Source organism: Zootoca vivipara, chromosome 6, assembly GCF_965207765.1.
Source record: "Zootoca vivipara chromosome 6, rZooViv2.hap1.1, whole genome shotgun sequence".
NCBI classification, from domain to species: Eukaryota; Metazoa; Chordata; class Lepidosauria; order Squamata; family Lacertidae; genus Zootoca; species Zootoca vivipara.
In genome coordinates, this window is record NC_142589.1 from 30762742 (window position 1) to 30770234 (window position 7493).

A 7493-nucleotide genomic window follows, 5' to 3' on the forward strand; every position below is an offset into this window, starting at 1 on the left:
GCACATGAGGATTACAGCTTGGAATCCCTACATTACTCCAATTAAATAACCTCCATCAACAGAAATGTCTATATGATGAAGAGTCTATACCTCATCCTTTTATTTGGTCTACATAACAGACCTTTATCAAATGACATAAGCAACTTCATTATCCCTACTTCCTCATTAGCAGAAGACAGTGTCATCCAAACAGTTTACAATATGTTATTACTCTTTACTCCCACATACTCCTTCAACTTTTTATCTGATTAGATGATCCATGGAGCAATGTGCTGCACCTAGGCCTGAATTCAAATTTCAGTTCAGAAATGCCAGGTCACACCAGCTTTTCCCATCTGTAAAAATAATGATCCAATCTTATCAGACTATGGTCATATTGAATAAAAATATGATAAAGCACTGTTAAATATATAAATTGACATGTTTTTACAGTACTGTACATGATTTTATCCAAAAGTTATTATGCACTCATCTACTTGCACTACATCTACCATCTAGTGCTAAAGCAATTCCAGTACAATTTTCAAAATAAAAATGAGCACTAGGGCTGCTACTTTCATTTTGAGAAGTTTCTTATAACTTTCTGTTAACATTCCCAACCACACTGGTCTCAACCCTACTTGCTATATTGTGATCCAATACTAAATTTCTACACTTCTGTTTTCCCAACAACTGAAATCAACATGTATTTATCCCAACTTTCCAGCAAGCTGTAAGTAACTTTTCCACCTTTTGACCACCTTTCTATTACAACAGTGCTCTGGTCTTCAACAGGTGGCTCAGGGCTAGAGGTCCAATCACAGGGTGGTCCTGGCAGAGATGCCACTGCTGTTTTGTTTTGTGAAGAGAAGCAGCCTCCTCCTACTTGAAATTGGAGCATGCGCTACTGAAAAGCTGTTCCTCCTTCAATTATTTGTCTGCAGGGAGAGAATACAGTGGATGGAACAGCACACACTCAGAAGGAAAAGAGACGTAAGAGGGAGTGACCACTTTTAAGCTAAAATGTAACTCCAATGAGTATATTTGGTAGCTGTGTCTCCCTATGCAGCTCTACTGTCCCTTCACACATTGCAAGCCTGAGTGTGACACAATGTACATGTCCAAAGGGCTCTTCCCATTTGTTCTGAGGCTGTATCCCCATATTCCTATGCTTGGCTCCAAGCCATGAGAGAAAGGAGAATGGGGGTAGCAATAGCTGCACAGCCCACCAGTACTAGGCAGAGACTCTCCAGGTGCTTGTCTCCTCCTTTGTACACTGACATCAAAGTGCTGGGTTGGCAAGGAAGAAGGTAGGTGAACAGGTCATGGAGCACAATGTGTAAAGTGAAGCTGCTGGGATGAGTTCTTCCAACTGCTTGGTGGCAGAGGATTCAAAAGCACACCTTAAACACAGCATTTCCCTTAACATTCCATTTCCTCCTGGGGTGCATGGCTTCAACCCTTAAGTATGAGCTCTGCCCCTTTATCAGTCAGCCCCTCCTCTTGACTGCATGGGTACTTGGAAGTGGGTCTTGTGCTACAGACTGGAGTACCAGGTGACTCCCAGTTCCTGACAAGTGGAAGATAGTAAATACATTTTATGGAGAAGAGTTGCCAATTTACCAGTAGTAGAAGAAGGCACCAAAGACCATGTGAGAGTATGTAAAATGCATATGTGAGTTTCTGATCTGGAGATATGACCAGAGGATAATTTTTGCCAACCAATGTAGCAGGCAGCCAACTACATCCACGCCACCAGAGAAGAAGTATACCTTGCCCCCAAACCTGTTGTAAAGTGGGGTGGTGATTAGGAAGCTACTTCAAACCACTCTAATGACCTCCTCAACATGCAAAACATATCCCTGCAGAAACATTAAAGTAGCCCATCTAGACCAGCACCTGTTTCCCACAGTGGCTAATCAGATTCCTCCAAGAAGCCCACAAACAGGGCATTAAAGTAACAGCCCTCTCTTCCTCCCAGCAGCTGTGATATAGCGGCATTCTACCTTTTAACTTGGACGTTCTGTGTCCTCACCAAATTTGATGTGAAGCACATGTCCACCATTTATTACACCACCTCTCTGTGTGTGTGACACATGCATATTGGGTGGGAGGTGGTGCTCATTACTACCCTATACACCTCATACACAGGTAAAAAGTACCCTGCTGGATCAGACCAGAGGCCTTATTTAGCCTTGCATCTAGACCAGCACTCTGTTCTCATGGTGGCCACAGGAAGTTCACAAGCAGCACATAAGGGCAATAACATTTTCTAGCTCCTGATCCCCAGCAACTGGTATTCGGGAGGGATACTGCTACAATAGCACTATATAGCACTAGATAGGTATGCAGCCTCTATATTATGCTGTAGGCCAGGAGTAGGCAACCTAAGGCCCGTGGGCCGGATGTGGCCCAATCGCCTTCTCAATCCGGCCCGCGGACGGTTCGACAATCAGCATATTTTTACATGGGTAGATTGTGCCTTTTTATTTAAAATGCATCTCTGGGTTATTTGTGGAGTATAGGAATTTGTTCACCCCCCCCCCAATATAGTCCGGCCCACCACATGGTCTGAGGGATGGTGGACCGGCCCCCAGCTGAAAAAGGTTGCTGATTCCTGCTGTAGGCAATATACACCTGACTCTCTCATATATATATGGGGAGGTAAAGCCAGGGATAACTCAAAGAAGAATGGAGTGTATGTGTGGCATAAGAGGGTTGCAATCATTGCTCATTAATCCCCCCCTTCAAACAAGTAAAAGGACTTCCTTCCCTAAACCGTCTTGGGCTAAAAACTGGTGAAGGAAGAAAGCACTGAAGGCAAAAGGGGGTTGGTAGGAGGGAGGAGCAAAGAAAGGACGCGGGGAAAGGGGGAAAAAAGAAAAAGGTGGAAGAGAGAGTGAGGGAAAGACAGCTTAGAGAAGGTGTGACAGAGAGGCGGCGGCGGCGGCGGCAGCAGCAGCAAGGCCCAAGCTGCGCCTTTCCTTCTCCTCGTGTGAACGCAGAGTGGGAGCTCAGGCTGGCAGCGTCCCTGGAGATGGGTGAGGGTGAGCGTGTGGGAAGGGCAAGGCACGACAGGGCCTCGGCTTCTCACGTACTCACCAAGCCCGCCAGGGCAGCCTCCCTCGCCCTCTCCCTCCCTTTTGCGCGCGCGTGTGTGTGTGTGGAAGAGGTGGCGTCTGAGGCGATGCCCCACGCCCGCCTCGGCATGACAGTTCGACCCCGGCGGCGGCCACCGCCTGAGAGGACTCGCGGTCCTCCTCCTCCATGTGGTTAAGGGTGGCATAAGGGAGAAGAAGGCGGCGGCAGCAGCAGCAGCAGTGGGCGAGGAGGCGGCCACTCCCCTCTTCCTCAGGGAATCCCCCCGTTTCTCTCTCCCCCACACACCCCACCACCAACCCCCCACCCCACCCCGCCTAATTTTTCCCGCCCACCCGGGCTTTCTCCTTCCCTCAGCGCCTCCTTGCCTGAGGGAGGGCAAGAGAAGGAAGTGCTTACCCGGTGGCGGTGGCTGAGCCTGAGGAGGAGGGCGGGTGGCTGGCAGGCTGGCAAAGGCCCTGCCTGAGGCAAGGAGGTGGCGCGGCGGCGGCGGCTGAGGGGAAGGGGGGCGGGGCGCGACGCGGCGTGATTCGCTCCCTGCCCCCGCCCTCTCCCTGCTCACCCCGAGACTCCCCCGTCCCCTCCCCTTTCCCTTTCCCGTCGTCGTCCGCCAATAGCCTATTGGAGGAGCCGCCCTCGCCTCCCTCTCCCCCCCTCCCTCCCTCTCCTCTCTCCTCACGGACTCTCTCTCTAGTTCGCGAGCGCCTTCCCTCTCACTAGGGGAAGTGACAGGGGCAGAGAGGGAGAGGGAAGCCGCGCGCGCGCCGCCAACCGCCTGCTCTGTGACCCCAGCCAACCCGGGGAGGGGACACTTAATTCTTTTTCTTCTTCTTTTTTTTCGGGGGAGGGAGGAGAAGGAGGGCTCGCGTGTATGTCTGTTGGCGGTTGGGAGGTGGTGGTTGGTTACGGGTGGTATAAGGTAAGAGAGGAGGGAGGTTGTATTTGCATATTTGTCACGCGCTCGCTGATTGGTCAGAAGACAGGGTGAGCGGTGGAGTCAGTGGGTGGTTGGCAGCGGGGGGAGAGTTGAAAAAGGGGAAGACTTTTGCCCGCCCCATTTTTTTGCGTGGGGGGGAGTGGGCGGGGCAGGGGACTTGGCAGGAGAGGCTCAGGAAATCCTGCTAGTGCTGCTACAACTCAAGAAATAATGCATTAATAATATAAATATAAGAAAAAAAATATTTTTATTAATATCATTTTAATTTAAATGAATAGGCGGGGGAGGGAGCATAGACATCTGTGGGAGAAATGAGCCTGGGTGGGGGAGCTTATACATCTATGTATATGTTTACATTTGGTAATTCATGCATTGGTTACTTGTATTATTTTTATTTGTCCATTAAATTTCTACACTGCCCTTCACCAGAGAATCACAGGGTAGTTTACAATATAAAAACACAAAAATACACAACATGGTAACAAAAACAAAACTCTCTATGGGGCTTCCCTTGCGCTTAGAATCATAGAATTGTTGAGTTGGAAGTGACCCTGAGGGTCATCTAGTCCAACCCCCCTTTTATTATTTTCTTTTCTTGTTTATACCCCACTCATCTGACTGGGTTTCCCCAGCTACTCTGGGCAGCTTCCAACATATATAAAAACACAATAAAGAATTAAACATAAAAAAGAACTTCCCTATACAGAGTTGCCTTCAGATGTCTTCTAAAGGTTGTATAGTTACTTATCTCAGGGGTCGCATAACTCCATAGCCTCCAAAATTTCTCTGCTGAAAATAGATACATCCTAAGGAAAAGTGGAACATATCAGGATCAAATCAGAAACTGGGACGGCTTCTGTAAATCCAGGACTTTCCCTGGAAGATAGGAACACTTGGAGGGTCTGGAAATGATCTATCTTCCTCCATGAAATCATCTAATTCCCTTTTATAAGAACATAGCTCTGTTCTAAGAGAATGAAGAACTAACGAGGACAATACAAATAACGTCTCAAATCTGAAAAGAAGTGTAACCAAGGCCAGAACTAGAGTATTTATAATTAGCTACCCTGTTTCTCTGAAAATAAGACATACCCATAAAATAAGCCGTAGCAGGATTTCTAAGCATTTGCGCAATATAAGCCATACCCCGAAAATAAGACATAGTGATAGGCGCAGTTCTGGAGGGCACCAAGGAAGAGGCTAGGCTGGACATGTAGTAAAAAATAAGACATCCCCTGAAAATAAGCCACCGTGTTTTGTTTTGGAGGAAAAATAAATATAAGACGGTGTCTTATTTTTGGAGAAACACGGTATGTAAGGTATGTGTGTGTTCCAGCGGTGGCTGAGAGCTTCAGATGGGAAAGTTTATACAGGCGTGCTATGGCAAAATTGTACTGATGCTGGTGGAGAGATCAGGCTCTGGTTGCCTGTGGCTCCCTCTAGCAGACAATTGGCAGCCCTGCTGCTCGCTCCCTCCCTGCTTCCTGACAAACACACCAACGACAGCATTCCTTCTTTTTCTCATACTGACACAGACTACAATTCCTGCTGCCTTATTAGCTATGGTGGATGCTCTTCCTCTCGCAGGATGCATTTCCAGCTGTGACAGCTTAGTGGGAGGGCGAGTAAAGAGATCACCTTCTAGGTTCTCTCTTGAAGGGAAATATGTTGATCCTCTGCATGTGCCCCGGGTTTGAGGGGAGATAGCTGTCGCCTTCTCATCTCCCTGTTATACAATTGCCCCTCACTTAAAAAAAAAATCAAAAGGCCTGCCTTTCATGTTAGCAAAATTATTACAGAGTTTTGCATACTTATCTGACGTCCTTTCTTGCTTTAATAATAAAACAGCAGCTGTGTGGTGCCTCTTGCCCCAGCTAACAGCCTTCAATTTAAGGTCAGTCTACAAACCAGATGTTGCTGGGCCTGTCATTCCTGTCCATTCTGACCAGGGCTGATGGAAGTTGGAGTCCAGTGCCATCTGGAGGAGTCCAGGCTCCCAGTTGCTGCCTCAAAGGAAAAAATGATAAACATGGAAATGAATGATACCATCATCAGTAAGTTCAGAATATCAGACTGAAATATTTAGCCTGTCAGCCTTCATTTGTCTTAGCCTAATGTGGGAATTTTATTTTTATGAGATGCTCAGAATTCTGTCAGACATCTGAAGCCTCAAATCAACAATTCTCAGGGTCCTCTGGGAAGGTGAGAAGACTGTTGAACCACTTTAAGTTGTTAGTGATGATATCCCCTTACAGCCCGATTCTAAATATGTGTACTCTGAAGCCCCACTGAACAGTGGGTCATGATTTCCAATAAATATGGTTAAGATTGCAGTGCTACTGCAGCCATGTGCTTACATACAATGGAACCAACCCAACTGAATTTTGCTTGGAATAAAAAAGTTTGCAATCTGCCTAATTGTATTTGAATGAGTAAGTTTTAATGTGTAACCTGTGAGCCACCTGACATTTAATATGCACATGTTTACACGCCGTACAAAGACACGAAGGTGGGTAGATCAATCCCGGAGTAACAATCCCTGAAAAGGGCTGCAGTTTTACATGTGTTTACTTGGGGTAAGTCTCAGTGAACTCGGTGGGGCTTACTTTCCAGCAGACCTGCATTTGGTTGCACTTCATGGCTGCACCAAACCAGACTTGGTAATTCCATTAAACTTAATTAGACTTAAGTCACCCTGCATGGTTTCATTCTATGTGTACAGTACTTACTTGGAAGTAAGCCCTATTGAGCTCAATGGGACTTACTTACAAGTAACAAATAGGATTGTGCTGCAATACATAACAAGCTTGGCAAAAATAACAAAAAAAAAACCACCACTGGCACCTCCCAATCTGAAACTAATTTATTTGGAAGTAAAGCTCAATTAGCTTAATTAGAGCTTATTTCCACATAATTGAGCTGCCAGAATGAAAAATAAATGGTTTAGCTAACATGCAAAATACTGTTTGTGATTTCTTGTAAGAACGGATGCCCTCATCATCTGGCAAAGGAGATGACTGTGCAGAAGTACCTCCAAAGTGCACATTCTCTCACTGGTTTGAGAAACCCAGGAAGGTTGGATGCACAATGGGCATGATTCATGCCCAGAGAGGAAGCTTAAGCATCCATTGTGGTCTTCTATTGCACTACAAGATGGGGGGTGGGGGTGCCATCATTATTACATTGATACTCTACCTTTCTTCCAAGGAGCTCAAGGTGGTGTACTTGGTTCTCCATTTTTATCCTTGCAACAACCAGGTGAGGTAGGTTAGGCCTTCTTATTTTGAACCAGCATTCGGATCTGTCTTCCACATCAGCACAGGGTCCCTGTGTAAGTTATCCAGGTCCTAGTGGTTCCCCTGTCCCTTGATCTTCCCCCATTTCTAAGCCCTATGTGATATTTGTCTTTAGACCGTGCATTCTGCAAAGGACAAGGCATGTATAAACCAGCAAAGTTACAGTTCCTTAGTTGTAAGGA

At 46.5% G+C, this 7493-nt stretch overlaps 1 protein-coding gene across 7 annotated transcripts in view; it reads right to left on the reverse strand.

Moving 5' to 3' along the window:
• Positions 1-3866, reverse strand: part of CHD9 (chromodomain helicase DNA binding protein 9) — an 86473-nt gene extending 82607 nt beyond the window's left edge. For 4 of the 7 annotated variants that reach the window (XM_088671871.1, XM_088671869.1, XM_088671870.1 and 1 more), the window contains exon 1: positions 3478-3863. The gene's annotated coding sequence lies outside the window, so the exon portion shown is untranslated. Of the gene's footprint in view, positions 1-729; positions 918-3477 lie in introns of all 7 variants that reach the window. The other 3 variants (XM_035121166.3, XM_060276074.2, XM_088671872.1) reach the window with 3 other exon arrangements.
• Positions 3867-7493: the final 3627 nt, after the last annotated feature.